This window comes from Trichosurus vulpecula, chromosome 8 (assembly GCF_011100635.1).
Source record: "Trichosurus vulpecula isolate mTriVul1 chromosome 8, mTriVul1.pri, whole genome shotgun sequence".
Classification (NCBI taxonomy): Eukaryota; Metazoa; Chordata; class Mammalia; order Diprotodontia; family Phalangeridae; genus Trichosurus; species Trichosurus vulpecula.
The window spans coordinates 147,458,778-147,468,790 of NC_050580.1; positions in this window are offsets into that span (position 1 = coordinate 147,458,778).

The window sequence follows — 10,013 nt, forward strand, 5'->3', positions numbered from 1 at the left end:
TTTTCTTACTGTAGTACCTTAGTAAATACTCCTTTCTAAAAGCTAATGAAGTCTGGCTAACTAATTGATATCAACTGGTAATCATGGTGGGATTTACACTGGTTGGGGCTTATGCTATTATGATAAGAGAATTTCTGGCTTTCTTACCACCAGTTACTTAACATTAGTATGTCATGTGGTTAACTAGAGTCTACAAACTTAAGCTTGAGATATCAACTATAGGTCTGTTGTTGAAGGGCTAGTTTCCTTTCTTACCAAGTATAGATTTTCCCCTTCTGCCATCTGTTCTTTGATGTAAAAGTCATTATCTTTCCTTTGGAAATTCCATTGCTTTCATCCTGCTTATGTAATCAAAACCTACATAGTATAGCTTAAAACTGATGCAAAGGGCTCATTGACTTCATTGTCACTGAAGCCTGCACTCTGAATGTAACAACCTACAATTTTTTCCCCATCTCTGTGTTACTAATAGTATGATTGTCAGCAGTACATAATCAAGTGATACTCAGACAATTCCTGTCAAAGTTCATGGTGACAATAAAAGGATGAGTAGGTAAGATCCAGATCAAGTTTTCTGGCACACACAAAGGAAAGGAAAGGAAAAATAAACTGGTTTCAGTCCTATCCAGAAAATCACAGAGACAGGTCAAGTATTTTGTGTATTTGTCTGTATTGTCTATTTGTCTATTTCTTGTGCCTGAATAATCTATTAGACATAAACTGTTGGACTCTGAGTGGTCAACCAGACAGCTGCACTAATATCCTAAGGAACACTGAACTGTGATTCAAGCAAAGGCTTGAATTAGCAAAGGCTTGATTAAAGAACTTAGTGTTTTAATGAAAGGGCTTCCTCTCTTTCTAGGTGAATACCCAGACTAGGACTAAAATTCGTCTGAATTCTATGCCCCTTCACTTTATTTCCTCAGATAATTTCTATCACAATATATAACATTAGAAAAGTCACTTCCCAATTTCTCAAGGTTAACCCACAAAATCCTGAGGGGAGATATAAACCAACTCTGGAAACCTGAAAAGCAGAAAAGCCAGAATGAGTGGAGATTGAGACAGTCATTGTACAACATGTGTGTCCAGAATATGGTATCCAGAGCATGCATTATACAAGTATGTAGTAAATTTTACCGTGATAACACCAACACTATCAAGCTTGTCTGTGTCTCCTTCTAAGCTTCATTTTGCTATTTTAAATTTTTCAATGATTTTTCATATTTTTTATCATTATCACTACCCTTTGCTCTCCTCAGAACACTACCCTCAGAATAAAAACTCTCCCTTATAATAAATAAGTATAGTCAAGCAAAATAAATCCACACACTTATTATATCTGAAAATGTATGGTCACATTCTATACCCCTGTCTAGTCCATTACCTCTCTGCCAAGAAATGGAAAGTATACTGCTGAAGTTATGATTAGATTTGACATTGATCTATGTCCTTAAATTTTAAAGTTATTTTCCTTTACATTATTGTGAGTCACTGTATAAATTATTCTGCTGGTCGTGCTTACTTCACTTTGCATCAGTTTATACTTGTCTTCCCAGTTTTGTCTGAATCCATCCCTTTTATCATTTCTTGCAGCTCAGTAATATTCCACTATATTAATGTACTATAATTTATTTAGTCATTTCTCTATCGGTAGGACCAACTTTATATCCAATGCTTTCTATAAGAAAAAGTGCTACTATGAATATTTTGGCATTAGGAAGATAGCAAAGGACAACACAGGTTGCCCATGACAGATCCCTTGCTCTTGCCACGTGACCAGACTGTCTTCATTTTCACTCACGCATTTCTTTAAGGGTATATATTACTCTGTTTCTCTTTTCTAATTCAAATTAGCTGTCATTAAAATAACAAGATCTGTCTGTGTAGTATATAGGGCATAGCCAAATTTGGGTCAGTATACTCTAGGAACTTCAAAGGTCATTTAGTCCAACCGTTATCAGAAGTATGATTCTTCTCTGCAAGAGTTATTTCATGGAACCTCTTAAAGTACTTAATAGAGTTCCTTGTAATGTGCAGGTATTCAGTTGATATTGTTGATTGATTTTCCTGGGCCAGGCCTACTGCAGCCAGTCTGGTGGTTTGGCCTGGCACTAGAATGAAATAAAGGTTCTTGTAGACTACACAAAACATTTAACAAAGAATTTCCCTAACAATGGCACGAGAAAGATGCTCAGCGAGGATACAGCATTGGTTCAGGGGGACACAGTTCCTTTTGTTTGCATAGAGAGATGGACTGTCTTAAAATGTTATGTTTACATCATAGTAAAAATTCCAACAAGTGTGAGGAGGGCCTCCACTCATTATGGGCTGGGATTTTTACGCTGAATGTGATTAGGAAGCTATGAGCTTAGCCCTCTGGCCCAATTAAGTTGCCTGTTTAGGGAAAAACTAGCCTGGCCATGTCAGTGATGTTGCTCCTACCACATTAGATCAGTCTTTTTTCTCTTAGTTGTTTTTCCTTCTGCCTCTCCTGCTTTTCTTGTTTTCTCAATTTGTTCTTTCTTCCATAATACCTTAACTCTGGGCATTCTCAAAGGCTGTTTTCACTCCCTGATCTCTCTCTACACTCCTATTCAGACATTTTCTCAACTTCCAGCTAGCTAAACAATCAATCATCTCTGTGGCAAGACTCTCATATCTCTACCTCCAGACTTATCTTTTCCCGAAAGCTCTGTTCTCAAATTTCTAAATGACTGCTGGACATTTCTACCAGGATATCCTGTAAGGCACCTGAAAGTTGACATTCAAAACTAAACTTTTGGGGCAGCTAGGTGGTGCAGTGAGTAGAGCACTGGCCCTGAAGTCAGAAGGACCTGAATTTAAATCCAACCTCAGACACTTGACCCACTTAGTAGCTGTATGACCCTGGGCAAGTCATTTAATCCTAATTGCCTACCTCCCCCCCTCCAAAAAAAAAGAACCCAAATTTTGTCAATAAGTCAATAAGCATTTATTAAGCCCTTTCTATGTGTCAGGCGTGGTGTTAAGTGCTGGGGATGCAAAAAGGGGCAAAAGATAGTCACTGCCCTCAAGCAACTCACAATTTAACGGAGGAGAGGACAAGCAAACATATATACATATATACAAACAACTGGTTAAATTGGAAATAAATAAGAGATGGAGGGCACTACAATTAAGAGGGAACAGGAAAGGCTTCCTGTGAAAATGGGATTTTAGTTAGGTCTTAAGAAAAGCCAGAGAAGTCAGTAGACAAAGATGAGTAGGGAGAACATTCTAGGTATGGGGGACAGCCAGAGTAAATGGCCAGAGCTGGGTGATGGGGTGTCTTGTTCATTTTGTTTTCCCCTCTGTCTTCCCAAATCAATTTATTTTCCCAGCCCTGTTGTTTTTTGTCAGTGGCACTATTATTAGCCCAGCCATCCTGGCTTAAAAGATTTGCTCACAGGCAGATTTCAGAAAAAACCTGGAAAGACTTACATGAACTGATGCAAAGTAAACCAGGAGCAGAACCAGGAGAACATCATACACAGTAATACAAATATTGTATAACGATCAACTTTGAATGACTTAGCTATTCTCAGCAATACAATGATCCAAGAAAATTCCAAAGAACTCGTGATGAAAAATGCTATCCACATCCAGAGGAAGAACTGACGGAGTCTGAATGCAGATTGAAGCATCCTATTTTCACTATATTTTTTTCATTTTCTTCCTTTTGATCTGTTTCTTCTTTCACAACATGACTAGTATGGAAATGTTTTACATGATTGCACATCTATAACCTGTGTCAAATTGTTTACCTTCTTGGGAAGGTAACAGTAGGGAGGTACAGTAGGGAGGGAGAAAATTTGGAACTAAAATTTTTTTTAAATCAGTATTTAAAATTGTCTTTAATTATAATTGGGAAAAATAAAATAGTATAAGTTTTTTTTTAAATTAGCTCACTTTTGACTTATCCATCTTTACCCCCTTTATCTAATTACTAAGACCTAACTTATTTCATTCTCTCTTAACTTTGCTTTCCTTACCATTTTCACAGACACCATGCTGATATAGATTACAAGTTTGGCTCATAGGTAAGATTTTGTAATGTTGGGAGATTTCAATTATTGTTTACAAATAATTGTTCTTTAAGCAGAATACTTATTGATGCTTTTTTTTAAACACCAAAGCTACCTGATGATTGCCCTCCTCCCCATCCCCACCAGTATAATCTTCCTTTGTAGCAAAGATGTTTAATTAAGCTAAAGAAATCAATACATTGTCCATAACTGACAGCTTATGCCTTATTCTGTACCTATAGCCTCCTTGCCACCTACCTCTCTGTTCTAAGAGGAGAGGTCATTGAAGTCACAGTTGGGGGCTCTAACTATTCAGACACCTGCTGGTGATCTCCTTCTACTAGAGCATTTATTAAGTTCTTGACTTGCCTTACTGAGAATCATACTTCTCAGAAGGTAGAAGCAGCATTAAGTTGGCGTTTAGGGATGGTTAGTTGATCTGTGGGTGATGCTATGTCTATCTGATTGCCAGTGAACCTAGTTGGCCTCTTGGGTATACATTGGCAAGTAATAAAGCTAACTAGAAGGTATTCATTACTCTTCATGGGCCAACTCTCATCTGATACTGGCAAACTCAAATCACTTAAATGAGAAAGAGAGAGAAAGGAAGAAAAAGAAGAGACAGAGAGAGAAAAACCAAAATCAAAGACTTGCCAGAAACTGTCTAGTTATTTGATAGGTATAGAGATTAGCCTATCATGAACCTAGAGTGGGAGCTGATTGCTCAGTTTTGGAAAACTTTCTATTTAAATGCATGATTTTTATCTATTGCAAGGCTAGCTGAGTCTCATCAGGCCTGTGTGGGGGAGGTAGGCTCAAAAAGCAGAAGATTCTTAAATAGTCTTTGAGCAAATATACTCTTCTGCAAGCATACTCAATGAATGCTTCATATTTCTTGAGTCCTACTTACTAGGACTGACTAGAACGTCAGCTGACGTTCCTGATCTGTTCCTTTCTTGTTAATTTGCACCTGTTGATTTCCCAGCCCACGCTGACTCCTGGCAAAAAATTCATGACTTGGATTTGGTAATCTCCCTTAGTTTAATCCTTCCTTTGTACTTCTCACCTGCATCTCCTTACCTGTTATTTTAAGTGAAATTCCTGGCCAGACTTTGACTCAGACTCTCAAGGTCTTGACCCATCTTACTGAAATCTCTTCTACAATACTCACCAGCAGAACAGTAACTAGGGATTTTGGTCTCTGGAGCAAACACCACAAAATATGCCCAGGACCAGGTATAGAAAAGACCCTGTCAAAGCAAATTCTAAAGACAAATTTACTTGAAGGTAAAAAATACCTCACACTTTGGGATACAAGGTCCCATGGCAGAGATCTTAAACACTGAAAGATCAACTCTAGGAAAGCAGATGTGAAAGAGGAAATAGGTAGGGGCCAGCCTGGAGTGCAGTCACTAGTGGGAGGAAGCAGTCTGGTAGCTTCCTTTTCAAACTAATTATTCTTGCTAACTAGGTACAAGAGGCATCATGGCTTAGAGAATAGAAGCCTGACTCAGAATCAGAAAGAACTGGATTCAAGTTCTGCTTCTGATACATACTGGCTGAGTGACCCTGGGAAAATCACTTAATCTCTCAATGTCCTAGGCCACTATTATTTCCCAATTTGTGTTGGTAAAGGATCCCTTACTGGGAATTATCTACACAAATGAAATCACAGGTTTAAACCAAAAACAAAATTCTTCTGGTTTTGGTGTTAAGTTCAGTTGTTTCAACCTGCTAAAGGAGATCGGGGTCAAAGTGCCAAATGTATAGTCCTAGTTACAGCTCTGGGCACTGAGCTACCAACCCAGGTCAAAATGTTACACATACCAAAATCTTATGTTTTATCTTTTGTCTACAATTATTTAACTGGGGGGGGGGCAATTGGGGTTAAATGACTTGCCCAGGGTCACATAGCTAATAAGTATCCGAGGCCAGATTTGAACTCTAGTCTTCTTCACTGCAGGGTCAATGTTCTTTTCACTGCAACACCTAGCTGGCCCTTGATCTATGTTCTCTTAAGAGGATTATAAATTCCAAGAACTGCTTGTGTATTATTACAATTAATAAACTCCTAAATTAGATATCGTATCGGTGTCGTTGGACCCAAATTAAAAAGTAAGTCAGGCAGATTCCCAACTTTGCCATTATCTGGACTCTCAAGACCTTGACCCATTCCATGCCACTCTATTGTACATCACTCACCAGCAGAACATTAACTAGCAATTTTGGTCTCTAGAGAAGGCATCAAAAAATGTGCCCTGAATCACGCAGTACCTAAGGCATTCTCAAATCAATTTTTAAAGGCAAATTCAGTTGAGGATGGAAGGGAGACCTTGGCCCCTGGGAAGCAAGGTCCTATAGGGCGAAGACAGAGACCTCTCCAGGACATCTTTGTCCTCTACTCTGATTTTAATTCCTTATATGGGCAGATAGAGAATATTAGGTGTACCTTACTAACTGAAAGCAGGGCAGAGATCTGAAAGAAACGGTGATTGCTGTAGAGAGCAGAGAGCTCTGGAAACCATCATGGTCCTAACACCCATGTAGCCTAATATTCTGTGGGAATTGATTAACTGGTTTAAAAAAGGATAATGGCATGCAAAATAGAACCATTCTTTTAATGGAAAAGCTATGTAGAAATGCATTCTGTAAACTTCACTTAAAAACTTATCCTAATATAGAAATATGCTTTGCATGACTGCATATGTATAACCTACATCAAGTTGCTTGCCTTCTCAGGAAGGGAGGGTGGGACAGAATTTGGAACTCAAAAATTTTTTAAAGAATGTTAAAAATTGTTTTACATGTAATTGGAAAAAGTAAAACATTAAAATAAAAACAAAGCAGCATTAAAAAATACATAAATAAAAACTTAGTCATCATAAAATCCAAATCACTGAGAGTGAGCAAATTTATAGCACAAAATTACACCTGAATGATTGTCCTAATCCTGGCTTGAGATGGAATGTGAGTTCAGCTTGTGGTCAGATAATTCATAAGACATCTTAATATAAATGAGTCTCTGGCTTTATAAAAATATTTTAGAATTTTATTTCAGCATAATTTTAAGGAAGGGATTCAAAAAATAAAGCATTGATGTTGATCAGGGCCCCAAATACCAGTTCTAACTTTTCACAGACTGGATTGGAGGTGTTTTCACAAATCACTTTCTTTGTCTCATTTGTCTCTACCAATGTAAATTCTTTGTGCTAAGAGATTATTTCATTCTCTGTAATTTTATCTTCAGTGCTTAGTATGATACCTGGAAAACAGTAGGCAATTAATAAATGTTTCTTGATTGATTGAAGCACTAAACATAAACCCATCTAACCTGATTCCAAATCCAGGGTTCTTTCCACCGGATCAGTGTTTTTCCTTTTCTAAGTATGAATGAATGTAAAAGCATGTAAGTGTTTATTATGCACCAGTCACTGCACTAAACTAGACAATTTGAGTATTTTTTTGTGGGAGACGGTACAATTTATTCTAATAGTTTTGCCCTTTCTTTGAATGTTTTTATAATTCTTTTTTTTAATAATTAAGATTTTTTTATTTTAGTTTACAACACTCAGTTCCACATAATTTTGAGTTCCAGATTTTCTTCCCCCCCACCCCACCTCCCCAAGATGGCATGGAATCCGATATATCTTCTACATATAACTTCTCATTGAACTTATTTACACAATAGTCCAGTTGTAAAGAAGAATTACGACCAATGGAATGAATCAAGAGAAAGAAGAACAAATGAACAAAAAAAAAAAAAAAGACAAAAACAAAAGAGAAAAAAAAGTGGGGCGGGGAGGCAAGCATAAAGTGTGCCTCAATCTGTATTCAGACTCCATAGTTCTTTCTCTGGATGTGGATAGCTCTCTTCATCATGAGTCCTTTAGAGTTGTCTTTGCACTTTGTATTGCTGAGAAGAGCAAAGTCTACCAGGGTTAGTCATCACAGAATCCCTATATCTGTGGTTGTGTATAATGTTCTTCTGGTTCTGCTCCGCTCACTCAGCATCATATCATGTAGGTTTTTCCAGGTTATTATGAAGTCCGTATCTTCCCCATTTCTTATAGCACAATAGTATTCCGTTACCTTCATGTACCACAACTTGTTCATCCATTCCCCAATTGATGGGCATCCCCTCGATTTCCAATTCTTTGCTACTACAAAAAGAGCCGCTATAAATATTTTTGTACATACAAGTCCTTTTCCCACTTGTGTGATCTCTGTGATACAACCCTAGAAGTGGTATTGCTGGGTCAAAGGGTATGAACATTTTTATAGCCCTTTGGGCATAGTTTCGAATTGCTCTCCAGAATGGCTGGATCAGTTCACAACTCCACCAGCACTGTAACAATGTTCCAATTTTCCCACATCCTCTCCAGCATTTATCATTTTCCTGTTTTGTCATTTTAGCCAATCTGACAGGAGAGATGTGGTACCTAAGAGTTGATTTGCATTTCTCTAATCAGTAGTGATTTCAAGCATTTTTTCATATGCCTATAGATAGCTTTAATTTCTTCCTCTGAAAACTGCCTGTTCATATCCTTTGACCATTTCTCAAATGGGGAATGACTTGTATTCCTATAAATTTGGTTCAGTCCCCTGTATATTTTAGAGATGAAGCCTTTATCAGAGACACTGATTGTAAAGATTTTCTCCCAATTTTCTGCTTCCCTCCTAATCTTGGTTGCATTTGGCTTTGTTTATACAAAAACATTTCAATTTAACATAATCAAAATTATCCATTTTGCATTTTGTAATGCTCTCTATCTCTTGTTGTGTCATGAATTCTTTGCTTTTCCATAAATCTGATAGATTCCTCGCTTTCCCAAATTGCTTATAGTATCTGCCTTTATTCCTAAATCATGAACCCATTTTGACTTTATTTTGGTATATGGTGTAAGATATTGGTCTATGCCCAGTTTCTGCCCTACCATTTTCCAATTTTCCCAGCAGTTTCTGTGAAATAGTGAATTCTCAGCTCAGAATCTGAATTCTTTGGGTTTATCAAAGAGTAGATTGCTATAGTCATTGACTACTGCGTCTTGTGTACCTATCCTATTCCACTGATCCACAACTCTGTTTCTTAGCCAGTACCAGGTAGTTTTGATGACTGATGCTTTATGGTACAGTTTAATATCTGGTATGGCTAGGCCACCTTACCTAGCATTTCTTTTCATTAATTCCCTAGATATTCTAGACCTCTTGTTCTTCCAGATGAATTTTGTTATTATTTTATCCAGCTCTGTAAAATAATTTTTTGTAGTTCAATTGATATGGCACTGAATAAATAAGTTAATTTTGGTAAAATTGTCATTTTTATTATATTAGCTTGGCCTAACCATGAGCAACTGATATTTTTCCATTTATTTAGATCTGATTTTATTTGTGTGAAAAGTGTTTTATAATTATGTTCATATAGTCCCTGGTTTGTCTTGGCAGATAGATTCCCAAATATTTTATAGTGTCTACAGTAACTTTGAATAGAATTTCTCTTTCTGTCTCTTGCTGTTGGGCTTTGTTAGTAATGTATAGGAATGCTGAGGATTTATGTGGGTTTATTTTATATCCTGCAACTTTGCAAAAGTTGTTTATTATTTCAAGCAGCTTTTTACTTGATTCTCTAGGATTCTCTAAGTAAATCATCATATCATCTGCAAAAAGTGATAATTTAGTTTCTTCTTTGCCTATTCTAATTCTTTCAATTTCTTTTTCTTCTTTTATTGCTAAAGCTAACATTTCTAGTACCAAATTGAATAGTAGGGGTGATAATGGACATCCTTGTTTCACCCCTGATCTTATTGGGAATGCATCTAGCTTATCCCCATTACAAATAATGCTTGTTGATGGTTTTAGGTAGATGCTATTTATAATTTTAAGGAAGGTTCCTTTCATTCCTTTGCTTTCTAGTGTTTTTAATAGGGATGGGTGTTATATTTTGTCAAAAGCTTTTTCTGCATCTATTGA